Source organism: Bubalus kerabau, chromosome X, assembly GCF_029407905.1.
Source record: "Bubalus kerabau isolate K-KA32 ecotype Philippines breed swamp buffalo chromosome X, PCC_UOA_SB_1v2, whole genome shotgun sequence".
NCBI lineage: Eukaryota > Metazoa > Chordata > Mammalia > Artiodactyla > Bovidae > Bubalus > Bubalus kerabau.
Genome location: NC_073647.1, coordinates 152,750,775 through 152,764,396, shown reverse-complemented (window position 1 = coordinate 152,764,396; position 13,622 = coordinate 152,750,775). Strand labels below are relative to the sequence as shown.

The following is a 13,622-nucleotide window of genomic DNA, read 5'->3' as shown; positions in this document are numbered from 1 at the left end:
TTTAAAAATCCCCAGCCCTTTCTATCAATCCATTCTGCATGTGATAAGGTATCCAAGGCAGGTCAAGGTTTCTGAAATAGTTCTCTAATGCATCTTCTCTTTGTCCTCATTGTCACGACATTACCTGAAGCTATCACAATTTATCGTGTTCCATGACTTCCTGAAACACACAATGTTCCAAGTTTCAAGATGCAGAAGGATATCTTCTTTGCCTACAATATCCTTCCCCATCTGACGTGCCTGGTTAGTGGCAATAAGAATCTTCTTTGCCTACAATATCCTTCCCCATCTGATGTGCCTGGTTAGTGTTTAAATCAACTTTTAGGACTCAATTCAAATGTTACCTTCTCCCTAACCCCCTTTACTCCCTTCTCATCTATGTCAAGTGAGTTTCCCTTCTTTGCTCCTTGGCATACTGTTCTTACCTTTATTTTAGCACAAACCGTGTTCTAGTGTAGTTACTGGTTTAAATCGTCTATTTAGGCTTTCATTTGACCCTGAAATTCTTCCTTTTTAAAAAAAAATCACTATAACTCACACATCATTAATACTAAAAAATGTTTGTATAATAAATTAATGAAAACCTAGCCCTTTGTATATAAAAAAGAAAACTTTGGATGATCAGTTTTTCATTTACAAGTATATTATTTGTAATATCCCCTCGTTATAAAGTCTTAGCTGTTCATTTGTAACATCAGTCTTAAGTTCAAGGATGCTTATCTAAATATGTAACTGTTTTCATCTTTGCTTCCTCCATCTGATTTGATAAATCTTAATGATTAAGTTCTGAAAAATTTGAGAGGCTCCTTGAAACGTGTGTAATAGATCTATTAATAGTAATATCTAATTAAAGACTATTTTTAAAATGAGCAAAGTAATAGAATAAATCCATTAAGTTCACATTAAATCCCTCCATGAAAGTGAACACTTTGCATTTGTTAAGGATTTCTTAATGAAATATCATTAACCCAAGTAATTCAGAAATTAATATGACTCTTCATACAGAATGATGTCTTATAGAGGCATATGTCTTGTTAGGTGGCCCCACGGTCAGAGCTCATCAATTCATACATTTATCACACTGAGGAGATTAAATTTCATGCTTTGCTAAAGATTAATAGAAAAACATCGTTAGAGTTGTACACATTATTTATTAATCTAAAGAGATGACTTTCTCCTGCTACCAAAAGGAACTATAGAGGATTTGGACATTTTCATACAGGAGAAGACAAAAGGGATAAGAAATAAGTACACAAGGAGGAAATGCTAAATATTTAAATCTACATGGTACATGCTCACCATAGCTCTTTAGGTTTATGGGGACTAGGAAAGTACAACTGACTTTGTGTATTCTATGATAGAGAGTGCTAAGCAAAATACTAATTTATTATTTGTGTCAGAAGGGCAAACTTCACCTTTTTCTGCACTCAAAAATTCCATTGATGTGTCAGAAGAATGGTAAGAATTATAAATTCAGGGCAGCTTTGAAAAGAGACTTGGGTGCTCCCACTGAGATCATCGATTTTGAGGAATATCTGAAATTGTATAAAATAGAGTTGGGTTGATGGAAAAAGTGGAGGTGAAAACCCCTCCAGTCCAACCAGGTGGATGAAGAGACGTCAGAGAAGTGAGCAGACAGGATTTCACAGGAAAGTTCAACCCTGCCGAGGGACAGGGGAGCAGAAAGTGAGCACGTGGCTGGTGGAGTTGGGCTGGAGGTAAAGATGAGGAATCTGTCAGTTCCACACCTGGCTCTTCAGCCATGGCGCCAAATGAGACTCTGTAGTGCTGGTTATTGTTCAAGGTAGCTACTCTTAGTAAAAATCTACTATGTGCTAATTATTTTATAACTCACTTTTGAATTATTTTGAGCTGCTTCTTATATGAAATAACAAAACTTACTTCAGGAAGGCAATCTGAAATCAATCCCAATTGCTTATACAACGATTAATACTTAAGAATATAGCCCTCCTGGTTTGAATGTAACTGGAGTTTTTGTCTCATCTCCCTCCTAATCTTTGATCATTTCCGGGATTGCCTCTTCTACATTTCACCTTTCCGGAAGTTTGTGTGATATCTATGGAACGATTTCACTTTTTTTTTTTTTGGTCGAGTGGGATCTTAGTTCCCTAACCAGGATTTGAACCTGTGGTCCCTGCAATGGAATTGTGGAGTCTTAACCACTGGACTTCCAGAGAAGTCCCGACTTCTTCTTTAAATACAGTCTTACTCTCTAATTTTGTGTTAAGCTCCCAAATCTGTTGCACTCTTTGCCTTATTTCCTGTAGGCTCCCTGGCTTGCAAGAAAAAGTAGATTTTCTCTCCTTAGTGACACTTGGCATAGCTCCGTTAAGAAGAAAAGAATGAAATCTGTTTGATCTCAGTAACATGCTGTTTTGTGGAGAATGAAAACAAATGAAGTGCAACAGTTAATGTTGTTCTTTCTGTCACAGATGGGGTCTCCTGTTAAAGAAATCTCTCAATCAAATAAATTCTTTTACTTGACACTGAAGACCCAGAGAATTCGACAGCTAATGTGGTCACCTCTCTATTTTCATTTAGAGATAGATCAGCAAGGACAACACATATTCATTTGCTGCCCAACTCCCATTATTCTCTGAGCTTTAGACATTTTAATTCCGAGACCTCTGATCATCATTGCCTATTTTTAAACTGCGAAAGGCTGAAAAATTATTCTTCTTTATAGTCCATAAGATAGATATCAGCACAGGACCAAAAACCACTAGAGACCTTTGTGTTTTAAATGGCTTGTCTCTCCAAAGTTTGAAGGGCACGTTTTCTTTGTTTTCTTAAAAAAAGGTCAGTGCAAAAATAAATGAATTGCCACAAAGAGAAATACCAAGTAAATATAGCAGAAGGGAAGCCAAGGGGATTGGGGAAAAGTCGAGTGAGCTGAATATCATTTGGTGGAGTCTGAATTAGGAATTTCACGCTCACAAAAATTTCTTTTAGAAAATCATCATAAATCTATTTTGTAAAAGCTTAAAAACAGTGGCCTCAAAGCCAAAGTTAGTTCCTTTCCAGAGATAAAATATCTTCAGAAGATGATTCTGTTGTTTCTTAAATGTTTTCCTCATGAATTCTTTATCACTTGAAAGACATTGTGCAGAGATGAGAGAGCCTGCGAATCAGAGAGGTCATGTGACTTGTTCACATTAAACACATTTTCCCATGTCCAGGATTAGACGTTCAGGTTTGTCATTGCTGACCAATGATTTTTCAGTTCTCTCCCTAATTTTTTCCCTGATGACATATTAATATTATGTACAGATAATTCTGCAATTTTTTATTTATGCAAATTAGCTTGCACAGTACGTTTAATTTCACAATCACTTACCTGCTTTAACCATATACCATGCTTGTTTTTCCATGTCACTGTGTGCAACTGATACATTCTTTTTAAAGACTGTATCATATTTACTTAATGACTTTTAAGGAGATAGGGTGGGGTTTTGCTTCCCAGGGACAGTTGGCAATGTCTGGAGACTTTTTTTGTCATACTTGAGCAGAAGGTGCTACTGGAACAAGACAGCCCTCTCAACCAAGAATGACCCAGCCCAAATGTCAGCAGTGCCAAGGCTGAGAAACCATGAAAATAGATGTACCACAACTCATTTAACAAATTCTTGATTGAAGGACATTTGGAGTATTCTCAGTTTTCTCTGCTGTGGTAGCATCACATATCCAAGAATCCCTGTTTCTGCATCATTCTGAATAGTGCTGTAGGATAAATACCTAGAGGGATAGTTTCTTGGTCACAGATTATGCTGCCAGGGGGTTATATATATTGCCATCTTCAACTACTAAAGTTCATGTGAATTTGCATTTCTTCCAAGAATATGTATAGGTGGTTTCTCAAACATTCTTCAACTGCCAGTGGCTATTAACTACCTCTTTGAGCTATATATGTTTTTTTGATACATAGTATTCCACTTTCTTATTGTTATTTTAAATTTATTAATTGTTAGTATGCATGACCACCATCTTTTTAAAACATGATTTTATTGAAGTATAGTTGATGTTTATAATATTATCTAAGTTACGGTATATAGTATGGTGATTCACAATTTTGAAGGTTATACTTCACTTATAGTTATTATAAAATATTTACTGTAGTGACCACATTGTACACTACATTCTTGAAGCTTATTTTATGCCTAATAGTTTGTATCTCAGAATCCCCAAATCCTGTATTGCCCCTTCCCTTTGCCCACTGGTAAATACTGGTTTGTTCTCTATATCTGTGAATATTTTTCTTTTTTGTTTTATTCACTAGTTTTGTTGTATTTTTTAGATTCCACATATAAGTAGTATGATATGTTATTTGACTTTCTCTGACTTATTTCACTTAGCATAATGCCCTCCAAGTCCATTCATGTTGCTGCAAATGGGCAAAATGTCATTCTTTTTATGACTGAATAATATTCCATTGTGTGTGTGAGTATATATGCATATATATATGTGTGTGTGTGTACATATATATGTCACACCTTCTTGATCCATTCCTCTGTCAATGGACACTTAAGTTGCTTCCATGTCAGGGCAGTTGTAAATAATGCTGCCATGAACATTGGGGTGCATATATCCTTTCAAATTAGTGTTTTTGTTTTTCTTGGACATATACCCAAAAGCAGAATTGCTGGATCATGTGGAAGTTCTATTTCTAGTTTTTTGAGAAACTTCCATACTGTTCTCTATAGAAGCTGCACCAATTTACATTCCCACCGACAGTGTATGAGGGTTCCCTTTTTTCCACAACCTCACCAGCATTTATTACTTGTTGTCTTTTTGATGATAGCCATTCTGGTAGGTGTGAGGCCATACCTCACTGTGGTTTTGATTTGCATTTCCTTGATGATTAGCAGTGCTGAGCATCTTTTCATGTGCCTGCTGGCCATCTGCATGTCCTCTTTGGAGAAATGTCTATTCAGGTCTTCTGCTCATTTAAAAAAATCTGGTTGTTTGTTTGGATTTTTTTTTATGTTGAGCTGAATATTTGTTGAATGTTCTGTTGTTTATATCTGTCGAATATTCACCCCTTATCAGTCATAGCTTAACTATCTTTTCAAATGTTACTGGTCTTTTTTTCTTTTGTGCACTGCCTGTTCATGTCCTTGATAAATTTCCTATTGTGTTGATTATCTTTATCTTCTTGACTCGAAAGAACTTTGTTTCTTATGTTTGTTACAAATAGTTTTTTCCTAGTTTATTGTTTGTCTTTTAGCATTAATAATTTTTGGACCTGGGGAAGTGTTATATTTTTATAAAGCCAAATTTATCCTTATTCATACATTTCCTCCTGGAGCTTATGTCATGTTTAGAAATACCTTCCCCACCCTAGAATATTAAAATATACCTCTGGGTTAGATATCATCACTGACTGAATGGCCATGAATTTGAGCAAACTCCAGGAGATGGTCGAGGACAGAGTAGCCTGGCATGCTACAGTCCATGGGGTCGCAAAGAGCTGGGGTTGTGAAGAGTCAGGGTCATAAGCAACTGAACAACACAGCAACAAATGTTTTCTTCCAGTCTTTTTCCCCAGTTTCTTTGGGATCTGCTTGTCAGTTTCTTTTACATTAAATCCTTTACATCTATCTGGAACTTAATTCCGTGTGGAAAATGTTAGCCCACTGATTGTCCTAATACAGCCGTCACAGCTTCACAGAAACGAGCCAAGTGGAGATTTTCCCTAAAGAGAATAAACTCCTAACCTCCCCATCTGTAATAATTCTGGAACACCAGCCAACTTTCTTCATAGCATCACCCACAGGCAGGAATGATACTCAGTGCTGTTAAGTATTAAGCTTGTTAAGATGAAGAATTTCTAAAATTTCACATTAGTTTTATAGTTTACATTATTTTGTTTATTCATGTTACTTCGTTTGGTTACATGTATTTTATCTTCCTATGACATCTTTAAAGCAGTGTATTATCTCTACTTTACAGATGAAGCCCAGTTAAGGCTGTCCACTTGGCTGTATATTTCTTGAGAACAGATTATTTTTTTCCTCTCCCAGGGCTCAGCATGTATAGTCTATTGAATAAATTCCTGATTGGCCCAAGGGCGCACTTTATTATGGAAAGGAGATGAGCAGGTTGATGAGATAGTTGACATTTCTCACCTCTCCTTGATTTAGCTATAACTTAGTCCAAAATTATCCTCAAGAGGAATTGTCGGCAAAATACCAGGTGATTTTGTTCTCTTCTGGTTGATCTTTGTATGACAGAGCTTTTCTGCATATGTAAATTGAAGATGGATAATTTGAAGTCACCCCAAGTTAGGTTAGCATAGGATGTGGCTATTTAAAGGTCAATAAATGCATAGTTCTGAGATGTTTAGAGTCCATTGGCTCACATTTTTGGTGGTGGTGGGGCTTAAAAACTAATATTACTTCTAGAACTGTAGACAAGATATCTTGGCCAGAGAGAAGGAACAATGGAATTTTTATCCAAATAGACCATAATAGCAGTTTTATCTGAAAACATTGCTATTTCTCTTCAAGAAAAATAGGCTACTCAGTTCCCTTGCAAATAACTTGCTACAATCCCCTGATTAAAACAAACAAACAAACAAAACTTTAATCATAATGTTCCCAATCTATAAACCAGAAACAGTATTATTTCTTGACTGCTAGCCCACCTGTAGGGAAATTCCCAGATGATTTAAAAATCTAACTGTGTTCTGGAGACACCAAGACCAGAGACATGTCTTGCATGTCTATGGAAACAGACAGTAGTGTTGGTGTCCTTAAATTCTCTTCACTTGGTCAAAACAGTTGTGTGCCAAACCAGGAGCGTCCTTGCATAAATGATACAGAGAGATCTTTAGAAGCATACCCCTTTGACTCGAGTGACTAGGACCATGACCACATAGATTCTAACTTAATGAGTGGTCAGTGGTCAGCCATTTTTTAAAAAACCAAATTGTTCTATGAGAAAGTGCCAGAAGCACCTCCAAACAGAAGCCTTTTTGTATTCATGGCTAGTTGCATCCATAACCACCAGACAAGAGATAAAAATTGATAAAACTACAGCCTTGGGGATATAACTTTCTCCCTGAGGTCTCCTCGGAGCCCCAGCTTTATATAAATTTTCCATCAGACTCTCAGCCAGCTGTTCAAAGTACAAGAATCTATTTCCCTGATGGGTAAGGAATCTCAGGGTAGAAAACATATTCAGAACAAAATTACCAAATTGTACTTCTTCCTCAATAAAAATTCATTTCTTTTCTTTCACAGAACATCCAGAGCCGAGTCTAAATAAATTTCCAGTCTGATGTCCTTAAGAAAACAAGGTCTTCAAGGCTGGTCTTAAACATATCACACGACCCTGCTTGAAACTATCTTTCCTGTGTCCATTGTTTCAATTGATTATTTTGTTTTATGGCTTCTCAAGTCTGGAATCCTTTAATTAGGTCTTTTTTCTTTGGATTTACTGCCAAGTTCAGTGCCACCTGGTGATTCTTCCTAGGTTCTAATGTTAGTCAATTTGCTGACTTGTCTATACCATTTAGAGACTTTGCTCTGTTCTAGAATCTTGGTCTGAGCTAAGCCCTGGTTGGGGGAATATGGAAAGCGTGGGTGGAAGTCGCTGAACATTAGACAGAGAATGTCAGTTAGAGGCAGTGTTTGAGATGCTTACATTTTCAAGGAAGAGAAACCCCAAACCAAACTGAAGGAGATTTACTAGTTCTCATAAATTAATAATCAAGAATTTATAAAGCAATTCCACGTGTATTATTTCACTTTCTCCTCAAATAATCCTCTTAGGTAATATCCTAGCATTTTAACTGAAAATGGCAATTCTGAAGATGAGTTGCCAGGGACCACATGGCCACTAGGTGGCGCAGTGAGATCCAGATAGAGGCTACTGATCTGTGAATCCACTATACCTCCTTGCCACTCCCAGGGTGATGTTTTGTTGAAAGAAACAAATGTGAACAAATAAGAAGAAAATGTGAACTAGGAAGGTAGTGAGGGAGAGACCCTGGTGTATTTCAGTTAAGGAAAAATGTTATAGAACTGGGTTTAAAAAAAAATGGAGGGAAATCCCTTGAGAGCAGAAACAGAAGGGAGTTGCGGGATCTGACACCCTGGGGATAGGGGCGCTTGGGGGCATGGGGAAGGGTGCCAAGAGCTAGGGACCTGACCAGAGGGTGAGTCTCCCTCTTCGTGTTCTGAGCACTAAGGCCTTGCAGTGAGTGATTCAAGACTGTGCCCAACTAGATGGGCTCGCTACATAGTGGGCTTTATTTGCTTCCTTTGAAACTGGTCTCCATGGACTCCAGTGCGAAGATACGGTATCATGTTTGCAAAGACAGTTGTCTGAGGTCACACAAGCAATTTTCAGTTATTTTAACCCACAGGCTCTGGCCTCACCTCTCATAATAGAGGCACTTTCCTTCAGAAGGAAAGAACCCAAGTGAGAAAGGGCAGAAAGGAGTCACCCTTTCTATTAAATTGTATTCAATGAGTTTGGCTAGTCTCCCGCATTTTCCTGGGGCTGCCTTCACAGCTGAGAACAGCTTTTCGTTTCCAAGTTTGATTTTTCTTATAAGACAAAAAGCAAAACCAAAATACCTTTCCTCCCAGAGTTTTAGTCAATTCAGATGGAGTCAGTTCTGCTGCTTCTATTTTTCTGCCTGTTGATATGGTTTGTGGTCAGAGGCTAGATTAAATAGCGAAAGCTCATGTTGAAGATCTTGGCTGGAGCACCAAAGAGGTTATCGAAAAAAAGAGGAACAGAAAGAACTAAAGAAGAGGTTGTGTAATCCACCTGCAGGAAACAAGTTGACTTGAAGTGGTTGGTGTGGCATATTTGATTAAAACCCTTGCCAAAATGACCTTTTCTGCACTTACCTATAGTATGCGTCTTTCCAAACCTGAGCCGGAAGAGTTGATAAGAAAGGGCAAGGCTTGACACCTCTTTCAGAGTGTGATGAACTTGATAAGCACACATAACCCTGGCACAGGGCTTGGAAGGCACTAACTAGAGGGAAAATCTCAACAACAGCCAAAAAATCTTCGGGTGATAGGCTGTGCCCTTCCAGCACTCTGTGACTTCTTGTGCAGCTCCTGTGTGTGTGGTGGGTAGCCGATCCTAGAGGAGATGTTCTTAATCTCTCCCTTGCTCTCAAGTGATGAAAGCTAGTCATGAAATAGATGACCAGTCCAAATTTGATGCATTAAACAGGGCACTCAGGGCCGGTGCACTGGGACAACCCAGAGGGATGGGATGGGGAGGGAGGTGGGAGGGGGGTTCGGGATGGGGGCACATGCGCACCTGTGGCTGATTCATGTCAATGCATGGCAAAAACCATCACAATATTGTAATTAACCTCCAATTAAAAGAAAGAAAGAAAGAAAAAAGCTAGTCATTCAAGGCATCAGACATACACACAAACTATACTTTGAGCTTAAAAAACACTGAACTCTTAGGACAGAAAAATATTTCAGGGAACCCAAGTCATAGATTTACTTTAATATACATGTACTCTCCTATTTTCATATTTGCACATTAGCCTTGCATGCCAAGCTTTACTTATTTTTTAATGTATTTGCAGTGTGGGTTGGAAGAAGGTGAGTATTTCAGAAGTATTACTTGGGAAGAATTTTTTGTCTTGAAATATAGTTGACTGAAAAATTATTTTTCCTTATGGTTTATCTTAAGATATTGAATACAGTTCCCTGTGCTATACAGTAGGATGTTGTTTATCCATCTGAGATATATTAGCTGGCATCTGCTAATCCCAAACTTCGAATCCTTCCCTCCCTCACCCCCTCCCCCCTTGGCAGCCACAAGTCTGTTCTCTATGTCTGTGCATCTGTTTCTCTTTCACAGATATATTCATTTGTGTTTTAGATTTCACATATAAGTGTTATATGGTGTTTGTCTTTCTCTGACTTACTTCACTTAGTATGGTAATCTCTAGGTCCATCCATGCTGCTACAAATGCCATTATTTCATTCTTTTTCATGGCTGAATAGTACTCCATTGTATATTTCTATGCCACAGTCTTCTTTATCCATTCCTCTGTCAAGGAAGACTCAGGTTGCTTCTGTCTTGGCTACTGTGAAAAGTGCTGCTGTGCACATAAGGGTGCGTGTATCTTTTTAATGTATGGTTTTGTTGGGATATATGCCCAGGAGTGGAATTGCTGAATCATAGGGTAGCTCTATTTTTGGTTTTCCATTGTGGCTCCACCAACTTATATTTACTTGAGAAGAATTTTTGTATACTTGTCTCATTGAAAGTTAGAAATCTAATCATCAGAAAACCTATAAAAGGATGATAGATCCCTACAATACTATGCTTTGAGGAGCCTTTGGAAGAGATTTACAATTTTTTTTGAAGCTGTAGCCAGTCATGAGACTATACATTTTCTCTCTTACTGCTTGCCATCGTAATTTCCACAGTTTAAATTGAGATTAGTGAGTCCAGAGAGACGGAGAATCCTTCAGTGAAACAAAAATATATAATCCCCTCTTTGTGCCTAACATGGGACTCATGTTGCTATAGCAAACTGGTTTTCTCATTAGGAACCAATTTTATAAGGAGAAGATTGCTACGTAAGATGCTAAAGGATAAACTCTTGGCTTTCTTTCTGTAGAATATAGATTTATTATAGATTGTAATTCTTAACAATTCATTTCTGCCAAAGTCCTTTGGGAGCCAGAGCAGATGTGAAATTGAGGAGGTCGCACTGAGGCTCTAGGGGCAGGACTCACAACTACCTCTTGACTTTCACATCAGCAGTGCTCAGGGCGACGTGGCACTTGGAAGCCATCCTCTGCTCATTAAAAAGGCAGCTGTTATCATGGGAAGATTGCTTGTTCTCTGTTCTATTTCTGGCCTTCTTTTTGTTGTTGTTTCTCCCCTACCTCTTTGCCCCTCTAAGTATTGAGCATTAGTTTTCCCCTCTTCCACTTACTGGGCTCCCTTACTTACTCCTCCCCAACTTCTGTAACAGTGTAGCAGTCAGCCCTTGCCTGATACAGTAATGCTTCATAGCAAACAGTCCCCAAACTTGGTGACTTTAAGCAATAGTCATTTATTCTAGAGCTCACAGATCTGTGGTTTTGCTGCATCTACACAGGGTTAGGCTGGTATCCAGGCTCCAGGGTCTGGGCTCTAGAATCTAGATTTCAGGTTCCCGACTCCAGTTCTGTTTGAATTGCCTCTTCTTCTATGGACCAGAGGTTACCCAGAGCATGTGGTGAACTCAACACGTTCCATTCAGGGGCCCAGAATGAAGGCCAGTGTCCACATGGGGCATGTACTTCCCATGGCAGTGCACCAGACTTAAAAAAGGACAAGCTTAGTAGAGCAAACACATTTCAACCTCTGATAGTCTACACACATCCTCTTGTCCAAAGCAAATCACTTAGCCAGACCCAAAGTCAAGGGGTCAGAGAAGTAATGTGTGCTTCAGGAAGATCTGATAATGATGTGGATATATATAATGTGCCTGCAACTGAGTGAAGAATTAGGGACAGAGAGTTCAGTCTTCCAAAAGTAGAAACTGTCACAATGTACTGTATTGTTGGGTTGCCTGTATCCACCCAAAGTGGAGTGATCCACTTGAGGATAGAACCCAATTCTTATTCACCCCTGAATTTCCACATCTGACATGAGACCTGCATTTATCTGAGGTATTCAGTAAGTTATTCTAGAAGTAAATTACTCAATACATTATTCTGAAACAACAACAAGAAGATGGAAATAATTCTCTCAGAGCACCATTTAAAAAGAGAGAGGAAGAACAAGTCTTGTAGGGCTTCTTCCCCTCCTCTTTTATTCAGCCTGATTCTTTTTGACAAAAAACTAGGTTTTCTTGATTTGGAAACTATTGACTCCTCTTGCAAAAGTCCACCATGACAGGCAAAATCTTTACTCTGATTTTCATCTCTGTGTATTTCCCAGCACCTGTGTGGATGCTTGCTGGTTTTGTTTTCATAAACAGAACAGCAAATGTTCCCCAGGAAGATGCTTTTTTTTTTTCTTTTGATGAAACTTCTTGAAATTAGATGGGTGCCTAAAATAAGATGAGATTGTCTTGAGGTTTTTTGTTCCCTCATGAAACTGACAAGAAATCGGAATTCAGGCACTCTCTTTTCCTCTGTGATCCTGGGCCTCCAAACCTGTTAACTCTAATGCTAAAATAATAACTTGATGTCTCCCTTGATATTATGTGCATTAAGGTTTTGCAACATAGAGCATCCATCTTTATTAGTTGAATAAAAGGAGCAGTTATTTATGCAGCACCTACTTTTTCTTCCCATAAAGTGTTTGAAGACTAATTAACCACATGGATTTTGCCAAGGCCTGCCATAGGCTGGAAAGAAATTGTCAGTGCCTCTCCCATCTCCTGTAGTAGGCATGGAATAATGGGTCCTCGGAGATGGCCTTGTCCTACTCCCTAGAACCTGGGAACATGTTACCTTACACAGAAAAAGGGACTTTTCAGGTTTTATTTTTTTTTAATATTTATTTGGCTGCATGGGATCTTAGTTGCAGCACATGAAATCTTGTTCTCCAACCAGGGGTGGAACCTGGACCCCATGCATTGGGAATGTGGAGACTTAGCCACTGGACCACCAGGCACGCCCGGAGTTAATAATCTTGAGTGGATTATCCTGGATTCTCTGTGTGGTTTGACATAATCACCAAGGTCCTTACAAGCGAGTAAGGAGAGTCAGAGAAGGAGATACAGTGACGGAAGCCAAGGGTGGAGATCTTATGCTGTTGACTTTGAAGATAGAAGAGGAAGGCAGGTGGCTTCTAGAAGCTCAGGAAGGTGAGGAGAAGGATTCTTCCCAAAGTTTCCAGGAGGGATACAGCTCTACCAACACATTTTAAACTTCTGCTTGCCAACATCAGCTAGTAAAGATGTGTTATTTTAGACCACTAAGGTGGTGAGGGCTTCCTTGGTGGCTCAGATAGTAAAGAATCTGCCTGCAGTGCAGGAGACCCGGGTTCAATCCCTGGGTTGGGAAGATCCCTGGGAGAAGGAAATGGCAACCCACTCCAGTATTCTTGCCTGAAGAATTCCACAGATAGAGGAGCCCAGCAGGCTCCAGTCCATGGAGTCACGAAGGGTTGAACACGACTGAGCAACTAACACTTTCATTTTCAAGGTGGCGGCAACAGAAAACTAGTACAGCTCTCAGAGGCTTTCCAGAAAGTGTAGACTTGAGAGCTGCTCTGGCTGTGGAAGCAGACTTGTTCACGCATTGGGCAGGCTGGGTGGGCTGCACAGTTGGGACCCTAGGGCTAGCTGCAACCGTTGACAGGATGAACATGGTTGCCACCTGGCCCCTCCCCTGGGACAGCTCTGGGGCGTATTCTAGCCCATCTTCAGTGGTCTCCAGCTGGAATGAGACCAGTTGCCCTCAGCAGGCTCCCGCCGCCCAGTGCTTCCTCCCCTTTCCTGTTGCACTACTCCACTTTGCCGACCCCCACTTCCTGGGAATGTCTGCCTAATGTTACTTGTCTCAGGGTCCTTTATCAAGAACACAGCCCAGGATACACACACACATGCACGGACAGAGAACCACTGCGATGGGAAGGAACGAATGACTGGGAAACGGTTTGAGATG

At 39.4% G+C, this 13,622-nt stretch overlaps 1 long non-coding RNA gene across 8 annotated transcripts in view; it reads left to right on the top strand.

The window, feature by feature from the left end:
• The window catches only part of LOC129639418 (uncharacterized), a 172,596-nt gene that overhangs the window by 101,007 nt on the left and 57,967 nt on the right, over positions 1-13,622 (top strand). The window contains exon 3 of one of the 8 annotated variants that reach the window (XR_008708396.1): positions 7,263-7,761. The exons of the other annotated variants lie outside the window; for them this stretch is intronic. This is a non-coding gene — a long non-coding RNA (uncharacterized LOC129639418). Of the gene's footprint in view, positions 1-7,262; positions 7,762-13,622 lie in introns of those variants that run through there. 8 annotated transcript variants of the gene reach the window in all.